The sequence below is a fragment of the Orbicella franksi genome, chromosome 2 (assembly GCF_964199315.1).
Source record: "Orbicella franksi chromosome 2, jaOrbFran1.1, whole genome shotgun sequence".
NCBI classification, from domain to species: domain Eukaryota; kingdom Metazoa; phylum Cnidaria; class Anthozoa; order Scleractinia; family Merulinidae; genus Orbicella; species Orbicella franksi.
This window is the reverse complement of record NC_138146.1, coordinates 32,866,091-32,884,221: the sequence shown is the minus strand read 5'-3', so window position 1 is coordinate 32,884,221 and position 18,131 is coordinate 32,866,091. Positions and strand designations below refer to the sequence as shown.

Below are 18,131 nucleotides of genomic sequence, written 5' to 3'. Positions count from 1 at the left end.
TCTGACATTAAGAAGACATCCGTCAGGAACTGCTTGCATCTGTAAAGCTTGAATAAAGCCCATGTCCAGCTCCATTTGTCTAGAGCAGGCCTCTAAGTAACTACTTAATCAAAAATTTGGCCGAGCGAGAAAAACAGGAAGTTCATCAGTTAATCATAAGCCTACCTGATGGGGTCGGCTAGGCAAGTTTGCCATGTGTTGCTAAGGGAATTCCCCTCAGTGTTCAGAAATTTCTTTTATTGGACTTGAGACGTCAAATGATATGGAATTAATTGTCGTCCATTGTTTAATGGTGATAACCAGTTTCAAACCTTTAGTGGATTAATGGATTGAAATAGATAGAAAAACCGGGATGACACGAAATTTACCTGTAAGCTTGAGTGTTCAGATGTTCTCCTCCAATAAAATGGGTACCTAAAACAACCACCTTCCACATTAGAATTGCCGGTAAAGTTCTTGAACGTAAAGTACGCTGGCATGAAATTGACCTTTGATAAAAGAGCACCGACTGACACAGTCATGCCAGCATGCGCGAATACGAATCCTGACATAATTACCATGGCTGGATGTAAATGACATTAAGCTGTTTATCTGTTTCGGTTTGTAATATCGTGTATCTTGAAAACTGATTCTTTCCTTGCACATTTTCGGCAGCGGCTTTTTAACAGTGCTGACATCCGAATTTGAAGAAGAAAAATAACTGCCAAGCTCCAATCTGTGCTCCGTGTGTCTTTTGATTCAACCCTGCAGCAGTACTGCTAGAAATTCCCCTCTGTGACAGTCCCGGTGAGACTTGGTTGTTCCCCAGGTTTTTTAACAAAAACTCTATCCTGGCAGACAAAAATTAAACTCAGCGGGTTGATCCAAATGGCCAATGATGCATACAAATCTAACCACGCGTGTATATTTACATGCAAAACTGTGTGAATCGGTATTTAACATACACTCTTTTTTATAATAATGTTGTTTTTCCGTGAATATTCTTATTTTTCTGCCGATTTTAGGGGGGAATATTTTTCTGAATATATTCCTAGATTATAGGGTTTTCGAGTGTATTTGGTGTCTGGATGGTGTAAAAATGATTTTGGAGCCAGTCTACAGGCATTAAAGCCTAATATCAAACATTACTTCTTGCAGAAATGTTTTGGCATCAAACATACGGCGCGCAAGTGCTGTTTTTACTACTTTTTGGCTGGTTTTGCTGTTTAGAGAATGGAACAATTTTATACGGTTTAGTTAAAAACATAATTGCATTGCATTTGCAAATTTTCAACAGACAAAATATTGGGTTTTTTAAAAAATCTCAGCACCTGGTTTATTCGTAAAATATTCTTAAAATTTCGCAAATTTCAGCCTCAATATTCTTATAAAATGATATTTTCATAAAAGAAAGAATGGCAAGAAATATTGCATGAAATTTTCAAAGCAAGTCAACTGAGGCAACCTATGTTATATCTCACGTGCTTTTACATTTTGCTATACCAGTTCGTAAACTAACATTCTATCACGCAGTATGTAAGCAGGTATGCAATTTATAGCGTCGTTCAGTGACACTTTCGAGTTTACGTTTGAAGACGTTCGGTTGACATGTTAACTGGAAGATGTAATTTGGGTATTTATATTCGAGGCAAACATTTCACTGAGATACAGACGTTCCCCTTCATCAGGCTAGCAAATACTTTCGATGCTTAATGTAGACGATATTAGAGAAAAGGCTAAAATATCTAAAATTTACGAAGCCAAAATGTACAAATAGCAGTAACGAAATAATAATATCAACAGTAAGGTATGGTAAGGAAAGGTAAATATATTTCAAGTGGTAAACGTCGGGAGTGGTTGCCCAATCTTCCTAGCCAGGGACTCATGACAAAAACGCACGAATATTTACAATAACGTTACCGGCTTACAATTACTATATTCGCTAAGATGAATTCAGAATTAAAATATAAATTATTCCTAAGAGCAACTAGTCCTAACAATAAAAAGTCAATAATTCTTCCAAAACGACAATGCAAACCAATGTAAAGAAACTGCGCGATCATTTAGTGAATTTTCGATCGCAATCGCAGAAAGTTGAAGCACAGAGATATTTTTCGATAACAATTTTGCAAAAGACTCCAATCTTTCTCAGCGATGATTTTTTCTTACCGAACCGCGACATTTGACGCAAAAGAGGAAAGACCACACAGTGATATTTTGAACAATTAATACCCATTTTATTTTCATTGAACCTCATAATATGACACAAATTGATTTCGAATCCTTTTATTTCGCATTCTTTTCAACATACCTTGTTATAGTTGTCTTGTACCACTATATTTCCGTCACCTTTATTTTATTTTTTTTTTTAGTGAAGACTTGATATGACTGATGATCCACTACAGACTAAGAAATGTTTTCCGAGGCATACACACGATAGCTTTACACGTGAGTTGTCTTATACTCGCTTAACCACACCCACTGATTTTCATGGTTCCAGAGAAAGTGTGTAATTTTTCCGTCCACAGCTTGCTGGGATACACATCAATCAAGCTGATTTGGTCGCCTTCTGTCAGCTTCTTTGTCGCCCCAGTAAACCGGTTGCCGTAGTCTGAGCCTTTTTCGAGCGAATTCTGAAACAAAGAGACTGTCTCGCCATTTACAGCTAGAGCCACGCGATTATGCGAGGAACCTCCTTGGGGATAGGTTTCAAAAAACGCTTGGGCGTAGATATAATAGGTTCCACTCACAAGTACTTTCAGACTGCCATTGTCATGTAAGAGTTAATGCAAAGTTCCGTCTTCGTCAAAATCGGATGATGATTTCTGCCAAAATTGAAACATACTGCATGAAAAAATTATACATCTACCCAGCACTTAAATTGGATACAGAAAACTAGGTTGTGTCCTGGTGTACCATTGTACTTCTTTCTTTACGAACCTTTGTTTAGCTGTTGAACATTGTTGGGTCTTTTGCATCGGTTCTTGTGAACCGGTACACGAGGACAGAACCAAAAACTAAGCCAACAAGCCAATTTCCTGCTCCATGTAGTTACGATGTTAGTTGAGGTATCATAGTAGGTGGATTGACAGTGTTTGGAAATCGCGTTCTTTATACGCTGGCGCTTTGAAAGAAAACCCCACCAACTTATACATTTTCTGAAAGCTTAATAGTTATAGAATACTATCATATCTTTGAAATTTTCTAAAAAGTCATTGTCGCAGTGATATTAAAAGAAATACCCGGGAACACTGCTTCGCTTAAACTGGTTCGCTTCCGCGAGTGAACTGTCGGAGATGCGTGATTAACATCGGAAATGTTTTCTCACACATCACCCTCGAAAAGAGCGTCGGCGATTTTCCAGATGTGATTTGGGTTTTTCTACATCCTCCTAAACTTTGATATTTTCAATGCGGACGTTTCCTTCCACTAAAGAGGCCCTAACTTTGAAACGGAAGCGAAATTAAACAAAGCCCGACATCCTTTTTCGAAGGAGGTATCCTGGAACATACCTCCCGAGTTTCAGCCAATTCCGTAGGAAGACGCGCGTAAACGAACTAAAAATGTTTATCCTTATATGCAGTTTCATTTTATCGAGAAAAAGACGAAAAACCTTTTATGAGATTGGTATGATTAGGTGTTAAAAATCCCCTCCGCACTGACAGATGCCGGCATGGGTCAGATTACTAAAACAATGGCTTATGACAACTTGAAAAAAATAGACGTCTACAATTCTGGCGGGGAAACCCGTCGCAGTGAAATCGTCCGAGAAGCGACAAACTGCCAAGAGCTTTATACAGGTTTGTATTTATATTTAAACTGCCCTGATTTCTTTTACTTAGAAGATTTCGTCGGCGGCATTGGTAATATGTTGCTCGAGTTTAGGCTTCTTTGTTCTCCAGGCATTTTTGAAACCATGCCTCGTGAAGCCAAAAAGAGGAAATCATCGTCTACATATGCGCTTGACTCTCTTGTTGTTGAAGTTTCGGAATCGCGTCCGTTCTCCAGCAATTTCGTGCGACTAGCACTTGTTGTAGTTTGTCCTTCAGCTTCATTGGCTGGACTATGATTACAGTGCGACCCACGCTGAACCTCTGGGTTCGACCAGATTTTCGCCTCTTTGGCTTCTTCGAAGACGAAGATGGGCAAGAAGTTTTCTTGCGTTTTCGTCCTGACATAAAGAAAATTTGACAAAAACGAAAGCTAACTTGCGATGAAACAACCAGATCAAATGGAATATCACACAAATGGAATATCACACCGCAATTCGCATTAGATGTGACAACTGGCGGTGAATTTTAATTAGAGGTGTCAACGCGCCGAAAGAGGTTAATGAGATTCAAAAATAGTTTTTCTCTTTATCTTAAAAGGTAAAAAAGCTTTTCTTTCCATTCTTTTTGCAAAATATTTATCTCAGTCCTCTCAATTTGAAAAGCAAAAGATTTTTCGCATTTTTCGTAAAAATCCACCTACCATGATACCTTAAGGACTACATCATACCAGTCTCAAAGCAGTTAAAACAACTGGGCATTACAAGCTACCGCATCTGCCGCATATAGCTTAGCTTCTTTTTAACTTTCCTGCCAGTTGTCCTGATATCTAGGGAGTAAATAAAAACATCGTATTTATTCTTCTGATTGAAAATCACTCAAAAAAAGCATGGACAAAGCGTAAAGGTTATGTTGCTCAGTATTTGTAGTTAAGCAAAAAACTTGTGAAACAACCCCTAAAATTGAGCCTGTGCAAAAGACTGTTTTCTTATAGCAAACAGATAAACAAGAGTAGGAACAAATTACTTTTTTTTGTTTTGCAGCTCTGAATAAAAATTTGCGAATCTCATACATCTTCCTTTCTTTCAAAGAGTTTGTGCCGTGCAAATTGTAATTGCTAACGTCTGCGTCGAGACTGTTCTTGATCCTCATTAAATCACGACGTATTGGATGACCAGTGCATTCTCTATGTTATTTTTCTCTTTGTTATTTCACGGTCATTATATTCGCCGCTTGCACAACCTTTTATGAAAGAGCTCTGAATTACATTCGTATCTCATCGAATGGAATGGTTATCGAACGTTAATAAGATAACACAAAAAAACTGAAGTATCTGAAATTTTGCCACGTTTTGGAACTTCCTTACCGTCAATAAAATTTTCGAGAGGGGACAAACAACATTTAGCTTCTATTTTAGCTTTTATCTTACCCTCCTCTCTGCTACTGTCCCCGCAGTGAGAAGGCAGATGAGCAAAGCAGCTTCTCACAACATGATCTGAGGTTTTCACATACAGGGTCCCAAGATGGTGAGTGGAAGGAAGATCGAAATAATTTATCAAAAGCATTTAGGAATATACTACTGGCGTTAATTTTGTTACTTGGTTAGTTTGTTTTTGGTCAGTGGTACTTGATAAGTGCAATCTGCAAGGAATAAGACACTTTTATGCGTTGTTCTAATTTTGGTCCAAAATCCTAAACATCTACCGAAGATAAGCACATCAAATTGTGCATCCAAAATTTAACTGCGGTGCTGAGTTTTCACAACTATGCCATCATGCTAAAATATTTCATGCCTGGCGGCCTCATTGTTCTACGAAACAACAGGGAAGAATTTTCAAAAATAAACCGTTTCTTCCAGTTGCCTGGGGTCTTTAAATGGAATCACAGGGAAATATCATGATAATTCCTAGCTGCTAACAATGTAAACCCTGTATATCACAGTAAAACTTACTGTGATATGTTCTTCTCTTTAGATATCATCCTTTGAAGTCCATCTTTCGCGATAATGGAAACCTTTAGACCAGGCTAGCTCTCTATGGAGAACTGAATGGTGTATATGACTTTGCCTCCTTTTAAGAGATCTTTAACATGAAACCTGAATAAGTTTGACATTGAGAGCTTTTAAGTTAAAATAACTATAGAAGCACATACTAAAACTACTAGGACATGCTTGCATCTGTAAAGCTTGGAAACAGCGAATGCCCAGCTACATTCGTCTAGGGTAGGCCGCTAAGTATTTACTTAATCAAAAATTTGGCCAAGCGAGAAAAACTGGAAATTCGTCTTAATCATAGTAATTTTAAGAACCGTAAGATCAAACAGAAAGAGTGCTTCGAGTAACAATCGTTTTTACTAAAAGTCAAGTTTAAGACGTCTACTGATCACAAAAGTTACGATTAAGATCACAATTTTAAGCAAAAGAAAACAAAAGGCCGTTTGATGGGGTCTTCTAGACAAGTTTGTCATTGTTGCTGAGGGAATTCCTCTCTGCCTTCAGAAATTCCTTTCATTGGACTTGAGACGTTAAATGTTATCGAAATTAGTTTCGCTTAGTTGTCATCAATTGTTTAATGGTGATAACCACTTTCAAACTTTCAATGGATTGATATATTGACTGAAGTAAATAGAAACATAACAGTGCATTTCAACCAAGGAGTTGAATTATTTTTATTTGTAGATTCTGAGGCCACGTAATTGGGCTGTAAGCTTGAGCAGGTTTAGATGTTCCCTCCATGAAACAGCAAGGTATTACTAAAACAACCACTTTCCACATTAGAATGGTTCAGTTCTTGAACGTAAAGTCTTGGCATAGTGACGTTCCCGGTGCAATGGTTACAATCTTTTCTTTTGACATAACCGTTAAGGGATAATAACATATCGTCCATCAGTGAGTTTAGTTATTTTATCAATATCTAGCTTAGTTAAAATCAAATCGGTATAAACGGTCTCGGAAAGGCCAATTAACTCTTCGATTAGAAAATATCCCCGAAAAATTGTTATCGAAAAATATCGCAGTGCTTCGACTTTCTGCGATTGAAATCCAAAATTCACTAAATAATCGCGTAGTTTTTTTGTTTTGTTTCTTTTTACATTGGCTTGCATTGTCGTTTTGGAAGAATTATTGACTTTTTATTGTTAGGACTAGTTGCTCTTAGGACTAATTTATATTTTAATTTTGAATCCATCTTAGCGAATATAGTAATTGTAAGTAGTAATGTTATTGTAAATAGTCGTGCGTTTTTGTCATGAGCCCCTGGCTTAAAATATACTTACCTTTCCTTACCTTACCTTACTGTTCATATTATTATTTCGTTACTGCTATTTGTACATTTTAGTTTCGTACATTTTAGATATTTTAGCTTCTTCTCGAATAGTGTCTACATTTAGCATCGAAAGTATTTGCTAGCCTGATGAAGGGGAACGTCTGTATCTTAGTGAAATGTTTGCCTCGAATATAAATACCCAAATTACATCTTCCAGTTAACATGTCAACCGAACGTCTTCAAACGTAAACCCGAACTGCGTGTCATTGAACGACGCTATAAATTGCATACCTGCTTATATACTGCGTGATAGAATTTTAGTTTACGAACTGGTATAGCAAAATGTAAAAGCAGGTGAAATATAACATAGGTTGCCTCAGTTGACTTGCTTTGAAAATTTCATGCAATATTTCTTGCCATTCTTTCTTTTATGAAAATATCATTTTATAAGAATATTGAGGCTGAAATTTACAAAATTTTAAGAATATTTTACGAATAAACCAGGTGCTGAGATTTTTAAAAAAAAAAACAATATTTTGTCTGTTGAAAATTTGCAAATGCAATGCAATTATGTTTTTAACTAAACCGTATAAAATTGTTCCATTCTCTAAACAGCAAAACTAGCCAAAAAGCAGCAAAAACAGCACTTGCTGTATGTTTGATGCCAAAACATTTCTGCAAGAAGTAATGTGTGATATCAGGCTTTAGTGCCTGCAGGCTGGCTCCAAAATTATTTTTACACCAGCCAGACACCAAATACATTCGAAAACTGAAATTTCATACCCTATAATCTAAGAATATATTCAGAAAAATATCCCAGCCTAAAATCAGCAGAAAAATAAGAATATTCAACCTCGGCCAGAGAAAAAACAATATTATTATAAAAAAGAGTGTATGTTAAATACCGATTCACACAGTTTTGCATGTAAATATACATGCATGGCTAGATTTGTATGCAGCTTTGGCCATTTGGATCAACCTGCTGAATTTAATTTTTGTCTGCCAGGATAGAGTTTTTGTTAAAAAACCTGGGGAACAACCAAGTCTCACCGGAACTGTCACAGAGGGGAATTTCTAGCGGTTACTGCTGCAGGGTTGAATCAAAAGACACACGGAGCACAGATTGGAACTTGGCAGTTGTTTTTCTTCTTCAAATTCGGATGTCAGCACTGTTAAAAAGCCGCTGCCGAAAATGTGCAAGGAAAGTATCAGTTTTCAAGATACACGATATTACAAACCGAAACAGATAAACAGCTTAATGCATTATTTACACCCAGCCATAGTAATTATGTCAGGATTCGTTTTCGCTCATGCTAGCATGATTGCTCCAACGTGTGCTCCAACGTGAGCCTGCTCGCAGACTAAGAAAGTGAAAAATTATTTTCGCTAACAGTTTGCGAAAGCGAAACGGATCCCTGGACTGAGTCGTGACGACTAAGGTGGTGGAAGAACCGACTCGCCGGAAGTCATTTCGCAAGAACTTTATAGAAGAGGCAAAAACGAGTAGAAAGGTTTTGTAGATGAATAAATATAAGCTTAACAATCCGGTCGATTTTAATTACTAGTAAGAACTTGGATCATCTACAGAAGTTTATATTTTCAAGACATTGCATTGTGCCAGAAGTGCTTCTTGACTGTACTGACAACCTGTATAGTTTTGCTACTCGAGGCAAAAAGTGGAAACCTGGAGAAGAAACGCTATCGGCAAAATCCTCGATTGGTGATCACGAATCATTGGCAAGTTTAAGCTCAAATTTAGCAATCTTGTTTCCCGATGAGAGAAAGAGGGGAGACGAACTGTGGAATGAACTCCACGATGCTTCTTTAGAGCAACACCAGCATGCGTTGGGTGCCGTTCTAGTATCGCCAAAGACACGTTGTCGATTGTGCAGTCAATCGCTCTCCATCAAAGCGTCCAGGATCTCGCAGGTAGTCGTTTATGATGAAACTAAAGGAATATTCCTACCGTCAAAGATTCCTAAAGTGTGTTCAAGAGGAGGCTGCAAACGAGCTCTGGGTACTTCCTTAGGACCAGTACTAAGAAGCACCAAACAAAAGGCGTGGAGAAACAGCGCCGGGGCACAGTAGATGAAATGGGACCGCTACCTTGCTCCGACGGTTTTGCCATGGAACCAAATCTTTCATAGAACTTAAAGATCACTTGCAAAGAAAATCATCCGAGAGAATTGAAACTATAAGTTGGTCTATCGCATTGTGGTTACGAGGAATGAGCTTTTCCGTGGAATTTGTCACAGATCAGAACGCGATCATGCATACTTTCTTCGAGAATTGAACAGTACTAAATATGCTCCTAAACACTTGTGCCGAGTCAGCAAGAACATTTTCAAATGTCAATGTCGCACATCTGTTAAGAATTCTTAACTGTTAACACGGTTACATTGACTACTGAGAAATTAGTCTTTATATCATATCTGCCGGTTATGTTACTAGTTATAGTTTTATTATTCTCATCACGCAACTGTTATTTACATTCACAAAGTTAAGTTACTGATGAGCGACTTCTCTTCTTTATTGTAGAATTCAACCCCTACTGGTCAGTTCCTCTTCGTCGAAGATATTTGAACCAAAGTATATATTGCATACGGGCGGTAGTCAACTCGGCTACGCCTCGAAATAAATCACTGACATTACGCAGTCTCGTAATCTCTCGTGCAGTGCTTCTCATGGCATTGCACAGGCACTTGTTGTTTCCGGAAAGGTACCAAGACAACAGACATTAACGCAACATGCTTTAATACGGTCGATTCCTACAGCTAGCACAATTCTCTCCCGCTACCGCCGGTCAGCGGTCAGTTAGGACGTCATGTTACTACAGCACTGGCGACTTTGCTAGCGCCCTCGAGCTCTAAATTTAAATTTAAAAGGGTCACGACCAAACGCTGCCTCAACGGAGACAGTTTTGAAAACACTAACCAACGAACAAATACTAAATTTCAATTGATTTTATATCGATCAAAAAATTCGATGAAATCGTCAAAATCGATAACATTTAGACTTCGTCAGCGTGCGAGTATCGATTTTTATCTATTTCCTCGTCAATATGGTTGATATCCATTGTACTTAAGGCGTTAGTGCATTGATAGGACTCTATCCCCGCGTTGACATAGGTCACATAATTACAATACTGAGATAGGATGAGAAGCAAATGGAAGTGAGATATTACATATGTGGATAAAGCCATTTGTTCGAGGGCAAGCTGAGCTTCAGCGGACTCCACTTGCTGTCCCTCCAAACCCTCGAAGCCTTGCTCTAGACCTTTTGCCGCTTGCATTGATGTATATGCCCGGACCGTTGCCATCAAACTGTCCATCAATTCAAATTGGTAATCAAACCGATTGCTAAGGGTTTGCGCAAGTTGAGGTACAGCGATTTTGAGTTTAAAAAGGTGGTTTCCTACGAAAATGTACGTTGCACCAACAATGGCCTCTCTTGTCTCCACGGAATCTATCAAGGTTTCCAAATTATTGACTACTGCGTTCCAGGCAGCGTCTAGCTCAGCTATTTGAGCCTCGGAGACCTGCGGTGTCTAGTCGTTATAGCTCTTCGGAAATTCTGCTTGTATTTTCTTAAATTCATCACTACTAGTTTCTTCCGCCTCGAGCTTAGCAATGATTTTCTTGGTATTTTCTAAGTGAACCCTATTTCTCTGAAATCCTTCTCCAATTATCCTGAACTTGTCTGTGGCTATTGTTATTTGCTCACGAATTGCACCGCCCTTGACTGCCTCGAGCGTTGCCCTGGCGGCGGCATCGATACGATCAGCCGTGTCCGCGAAGCCGCCAAAGTCTCCCCCCACGACCCCCATTATTGCCGAAATACCCGAACCAATGACTTTTAACCACATAAAAGTAGCATCAATAGATTCGATTATAGTACCCTCCATTTGCAGCTTAGAAGTATCATATTCTAGTTTTTTCTGAAGTTCTGCTGCCGTCTTTTTGAATTCGTCCAATTTGCCGGTTATGAAAATTGTATCTGTCCGGGCAATTGCTTTGTCAAACTTGGCAACCTTTGTGAAATCATCACGCAAATGTGCGAAACGACTGCCTATTGACGCCTTGAAATATTTCTTTATCTCTCCAGTGAACTTTTCCAACGAGCTTTGCAGCTCTAGCTTGCTATTTTCAACTGCACCTTTGATGTTAGAAATTTGAAACTGGGTTAACCGGGTTTTATGATCGACGCTCAGATCCAGACTTTCTGTTCTACGATCCTTGCTGCTGTACTGGTCAAGAAAAACTGCAACGTTATCCTTGGGGATCTTAAAACCGCATTCCATGCTCCTACTAATTTTTTCAAAACTGGGGGCACATTCATCACTACTGGTCAGTCCCATTTGATTCTCGTTGGGGACTAAATTGGCAATATCTTGAAGGCCAGTGAGGTCATTTTCTCGGATTTTGTTATACATGATTTTCAGCAACTCTTTCGCAGTCTGAGCTGTCTTAAGTGCATCGGCTTTGACATAGAAATTGGCTTTAGGTGCCAATAAAAGCCAAACTAGAACAACAGCTCGCATGCTTTGCGACTCACTCGACTGCCAGTTGTCATAATTTGGCCCTAAGACACTCCTTAGTTTTTCCATACGTGCAAACGTCTCAGCCAAGTAGCACGTGAGTTGCTCAAAATCCTTTTTGTAGGTGTCTGTACATTCGCGTTTCATACTTGCAGAAATGGAGCCGAATTCACCGAAATGGTCCTTAATTTTGTTGCCATCCTGATTCAGGGCGTTATCATAGACACTTTGGAACATTGTCATTAGCCGGTGACAGAGGGTCTTATTTCTGGCGTTGGACGCAATGTTCATGATTTCATAGACTTTAGGCTGGAGAAGATACAACATAGATAGCTCCTCCCTGACTCTAGGGGTCCCCTCTTCCCCGTCAGGACTAGGATCCCATTGTATATTTTCATGATCTACCATCAACTCTGCCAATCTATCAAAGACTACTGCTAACTTACATTGCATTTTGGTATCGTCCCTGTCCATGCTTTCGCACTGTTCTTTCATAAGATACATCGTGCTGCTGGACTTATGGTGGTCAAAAACCAGTTCTAAGCTATTGATATTGTTCTTGTCAATGTAATAGAAAACTCTATCGAGTATTTCTTTACCAAGTTGTTCAAGATCAGTTTTGGCCCAGTAGTCAGTCAGGGGTCATTCCATCGCATTTTCGTAAACCAGTTAATCTCCTGTTCTAGGACATCGGGGCTGTTTGCCCCATGGTGCTCTAAACCAGCCGTACCAATTGTGTTGAAGATTGCCTTTCTTCATGATATGACTGTCAACGGTTTTCCTGACGACTTCTTTCGCAGCACACAGGAACTGTTTGGACCAACATCTATAATCGCTAGATTTTTTGTTCGCTTCGTAATCATCACAGCCTTTCTTTAAAACGTCTTCAATTGTCGATTCATACAGCCTTTGGAAATTGTAAGAACTGCAATAGAAGAGAACATTATTCAGAGTCAATAGAAGAGCTATACATTGAATTATGTAAGGCAATCTAATCAAGGTACACTATTGCACCTAATGGAAGGTATCCACTTGCCTTTTAAAAGAAAGACAGACCAGTCAATACAGAGTTCTTCTCGTGAGTGACACCACCATTATCATCAGCATCATCATCATTCATTAGCCTTGATAATAAAAGAATTTTACGGAGTACAGCATGTTGTTAGGCAAAGAGACCTCAAGAAACCACTAGGCTTATAGGAAAGGCCTCCTCGACGTCACAATATGATAAGAACTAAGGGCTGCGAAGGTGTTCAGCTAGGATAATTCAGTAACTATTTTAAAAAAAACTTTAGCACTTTGTTCTTAAAAGATAGGAAAGCTTGACAAGCTTGCAATAGATACAGGAAGACAATTCCAGATTTTTGGTCCTTGGTAAAGAGTTGTGAATTTCTTGATGTTAGTACGACAGGAACGCACTCGATAATTACTGGCTGTTCTTGTGTCATATCTATGAATTTGAGCGTTTGTCATAAACAGATAGAGAAAGAGTGCATTATATTTGAGTGAATTATTTTACAACATATATGTAAAGGAGACCTGAATCTTTAATGGCATACTGGAAAATGCATTTATGTAGACAAAGTTATTATAGTACGCTGGACAAAACTGTTCTGGATCGACGTTTTGCAACAAAAAAATTAAAACAAGCAAAGCGATACAAATAATTTTTTTGATTGTCTTAAACCTTATTAAATTCCACGCATGGAAAATTATTTCCATATAGATCACGCAAGGAAGGCTTGCGTTAAAGCGTATCTAAATTTCTGGACTGAATCACAGAAGTGTGGAAAATTGCGAGATTTCTAAGATAACAATTGTTATGGTTTACATCGTAGTGTTAGACCAGTGTTGTTGTGCGAAGAACATCGTTCCGTGTTTGTGGATATTTCATGAATTCGACGAGATGGCATGAGGAAGGAGCGATAATCCATATATACAGCTGCTATAATCCTGTGATACATCAGCGGTTCAGAGAATTAAAGATTCACGTTGTGATGCTATTACTGAAGGGCCACAAAGCAAACCAAACGAAGTTATTTCAAGCTGTTATGCAAGAAAATCCGAGAAAATGGCAAGCTACTGGTAGATGGGCCCAGAAGCAGGTCCGTGAACTTTCCTAAAAGTACAAATAGCAGTGCCTGACGTTCTTGGCTGACGACGCCTTAACACAGCAGTATTTTGTCAATTGTAGCTTCTACGAAGCGCGCTCAAAGGCAGCCATCTTCAAAACAGACGTAAGACCGATCTAGTGACAAGAACAGTTTTAAGAATTCAGAGTTCTAAGATCATATTGTATTTCAGTGGCCAAATAAGTTGTAAGTCTTTCTCATGCTTTCTTGTCAAAATCGTGAAAAAAAGATCCACCGGCACGTAAAGAGTTTCTTCGCAAAACAACACTCCAAATGTGACTCATTTTTCTCTGAAATCACGTAATTTTGAATACTATTCTGAGTCAGTTGCCAAATTTGGATAAGGTGTAACGCAAGTCTTTCTTGCTTGATCCATATAAAAATAAGTTTCCGTGTGTGGAATTTAGTAAAGTTTAATACAATCACAAAATTATTTGTGTCACTATGTTTATTTTAACTTTTTGCTGTAAAACGTCGATCCAGAACAGTTTTGTCCAGCCTACTAAGGAACTGGTTATGAAAGCCGGCAAACTTCAAAGGAACAAACAAAGATCACAAGTTATAGGTTGGAAGGTCCACGATCCTGCAAGGTCTTTTGTTTTGTGTTCACATACCAATTTAGCCGAATGACGTCACCGTCACGTTTCTATTGGTCAGTTACTTGAGCACTAATCATGACCTATTGTGCTCTGTGCAGGGTCAGCCTAAAAAGCGACCAAAAACATAGAACAAAGCCCTTTGTCAAGTTTCATAACCATTTCCCTCTATTAACTCTGATGTAAGTCCGTCGAGTCGACGAAACCTCCATAGTTAGCAACATTGGGAGTATTAAGGATACGATTGTCTCCGCATGCGTACATGGCTAATATGGCCAAGCCTTGTTCGGAAAGGAGAGTGCCAGTTGGTAGAAGGAATGAAGGGAACGTCTGACAGGGACGCGCTTGTTAGAGCTCTCCTGGGCTACTTCCTTTTAGCTTCTGCAGCAGATGGATTCACGTCGAATGTGGTAGTATCCTCTCGGATGATCGGAGTGCTTACTCATGAACACCAGCCAAGAAAAGTGCCAAGCTATGATTTAGTCAAAGTTAGGTATTATTATCTGGAATAACGAAACTCGGTGCTGTTTGGTTTGCCCATCATGCGTTGGCAAAAATCTGTTTACCAGCATAGCATTAACGATATTTTGCTATAGTTCTTAGAGGTTTTACCGTCTACTGCCAAATCGGTCTATCCAACTGTAGGCTTGTCCCAGATAATAATCATTCCAAGCTTGTTTGACCTCTTGTCTTCCCTCTTCGCATCTTGGGTCAGTTGGATCCCAAACTTCCTCTGAGAAACGTGAACCCAGGAAAGGCAGCAAAAGAAATCCCAGGAGCAGCATCCTATCCTGTTAGGAAAACAAAATAAGTTTTTTCTATAATTAATAGTCTTCCTTAACTTGACCACACTTAATCTTAAGTACATTCACTCTTCCTTAAATGGTCACATGATAGTGACTTTGTTTGAACGACCTTGACGTGGCGGCAGTCGCAATTATATTGGGGATCCTTTTTCATTTAACAGATATGACTTTTACTCCTAATCTTAAAACAAAACCCTTGTGCAATGTTAAAAATTTATAATTAGTCGAATTATTTAATTTCTAACTGGGTCTGGATTTTGTTTCCAAAATGAAAAGAAAACTATAAAAAGGGTTTTAAAACATCGCGCAATACCGTTAATAGGATCATTATATTGATCGCAGTTCATCTAAAGGTTCAACTGAGTCTGTATCTATGTAAACATTTATCTGTGCGTGTGGTTTCAAATTGCAAACATTTACTTGTACATGTGGTCTCACTAAATTAACATTGTAATTTCAAACTATACTTTCGCCCCGACCATGTCACGTAGCAACAAAAACAATCTCTTCTATTCAGCAATGATATTACCGCAGTATTACACGGTTGTCTGCCTTGACGTCTTGGCACCTGTGACACTTCACAACCCATAATAAGTACTGCTATAGTAACTTTCACAGAACATACATTTTTGTCAGATATGACTTTTACTTCTGAACTTTTTAAATAAACTCTTGTGCAACGTTAAGAATCTATGACTAATCGATCTATTTATTTTACTTTCTTACTCAGTCTTGACTTTAAATAATAAGATTAATCTTGTAGTTGGCCTACTCGAAAAAGAAAGTTTTCTGAATCCCAATGAGGGATCGAACCCATGACCTCTCCATATTGCTGGTTGGACTGCTCTACCACTGAGCTATGGGAGGCCTGAGTGGTGAGCGAGGTCATTTTAGTTGGGGAAGTTGATTTGGTTCCTAAAATAAAATACCAGTGCGTTAAGAGGATCATTATATTGCCAGCAGTTCCAATACAGGTAGTTTTGCGGTTTCATTAAATTAACATTGTTATTTTTCACAGTATACCTTCGCCCCGTCGTTGTCACGACAGAACAAAGACAATATCTCTTGATTTAAGGCAATGTGACGTTTCATTTTCGCCACTTATAATTATATGTCCATGAAACTTGGGATAAAATTCAACTTCATTCAGATGATTAAGTAGAGCGCTTTACGGTTTTTGAACAGGCAGAAGCGGGTGCCAGCATTTTAAACTGCGGAACCTGACATAACTAATGTTTCTCCATTTATTTACAGACTAATTGATTTGTTTTTTTTCCTTTGGTAGAACTTAATTTGATATCGGGTCACTTTTCTGTGAAGAAAGATTTTCTTCCTCGATGTGACGTAGATGACAAGTGATATTTTGCACATTACTACTAGTGGAATCTGAGAGATTCAAAGATGTACTGAGAGTTGAAAATTCAATTCGTTGTAGCTGGTACCTAATGGTCTTTTTCATGGTATCGGGCGTTTTCTTTTTCAAATACATCAGACCTTTACTTTTTGCCTGTCCGTTTATATTTTAGAATGGGACTTTGTGTCTTCACAAAACCGGAGCAACAACTGCGCAAGTTTAATCGCAGGTCAAATATGACTTTATTTCGTATATCATTGTCGATCCAATTCCTTTACAGGGAACAAAGAACCCACTTACTTGAGCTTACTAGCGACACTCATTCACGGCAGACTAGGTATGCCAACTTCAATATTGCTCGCCCTGTTATCAAACGTAAAACTGAAGGAGGAAAAACATTTACTGTGACTGCCTGTCAAGCCTGGAAGAGCTTGCCGCTATCAATGCGGAAAATAGCGTCGCTTAATTCTTTTAGGAACTCTCTTTGGAAAAGAATTTTTGAAGAACAGCAGCTTTTAAATCATTTTATTCTGTGATTTAGTTAATATCCTTTTTGTACTTTTAATTGATTTTATCTCTTATCTCTTGTATTTTTATTCGTTATATTATCTGATAGTTATACCATAGTTTTAACATCCGTATTGTACATAATTTTTAGAGGGCCACTGGTTTGTTAGTATTTTTATAATATTTTAGTGCTACCCTCTTTAAATAAAGTCTTTACTTACTTACTTACTTACTTACTTACTTACTTACTTACTTACTTACTTACTTACTTACTTACTTACTAAAGTTTGCCTCGCTCTTAACATGTGGCCTTGTAGCTCAGTTGGTAGTAGACCTTAGTAGAGCCAAACAAGTATCATGATATCTAGGAAGCATGAGTTCGAGCCCAGTAGAAGCCAGAATATTTTTCAGACTTCAATTTTAGTTTAAAGTGGCAAAAACCGGGTGCAATTACTGAACCTAACACCGTACTACATGTTTCCCCATTTAAGTGTTATTGTCAGAGAAAACCGGGCAGTACCAAAAGATCGAGGTCGGCCCTCTACCTTCATCTTTTCACAGTATAAAAGCTATCCGAAAAGATTAACAACCATGACATTTGCCGAGGTAGGGGTTCGTTTTTCTTCGAGATATCACCACATCATGATTTTGGCCTCTCAAGCGGTCTAAAATAGCGAGTCCTTTTTCAAAAGTGCGGCAGTTTATTTACACAGAAAAACATTTTTGTCGTAGTCTTTTGTACTGTTATCAATATCCAGTATAGTTAGAATTGGTATCTACAGGCAAATCGGAATAATTGGTCTGGCAAAGTCCAAAAAATATCATTAGTCAGAAATATTTCCCGCCAAATGTTTAGCGAAGACTATCACCTTATTCCGACTTTCTACGATTGTAATCCATGATTTATTTAAAGATCTGCAAAAGATAGTCAGCTGAACTCCAGAATAAAACGTCGCTATTAACCTATGTTAACATTTCCAAATCGCCAAATCCTTACCATAAGTTAGGCTAAATTTTCCCGCGATAACCGCACAAACGTTTGGTACACCTCACGTATTCTCCACCATTGCTCAAAGCCACGAACTTTTCCCTCTGTCCTTTCTTGCATAAGCCGCATGAAGCCCATTTCTTGCATGAAGACCCCGTACTGGAAGTCTAGTGAGTCTATTAAAAAAAAAAACAAAATA

The 18,131-nt window shown here is 38.5% G+C and overlaps 1 pseudogene; it reads right to left on the bottom strand.

Moving 5' to 3' along the window:
• Positions 1-9,356: 9,356 nt before the first annotated feature.
• Positions 9,357-16,175, bottom strand: LOC145473304 (uncharacterized; annotated as a pseudogene).
• Positions 16,176-18,131: the final 1,956 nt, after the last annotated feature.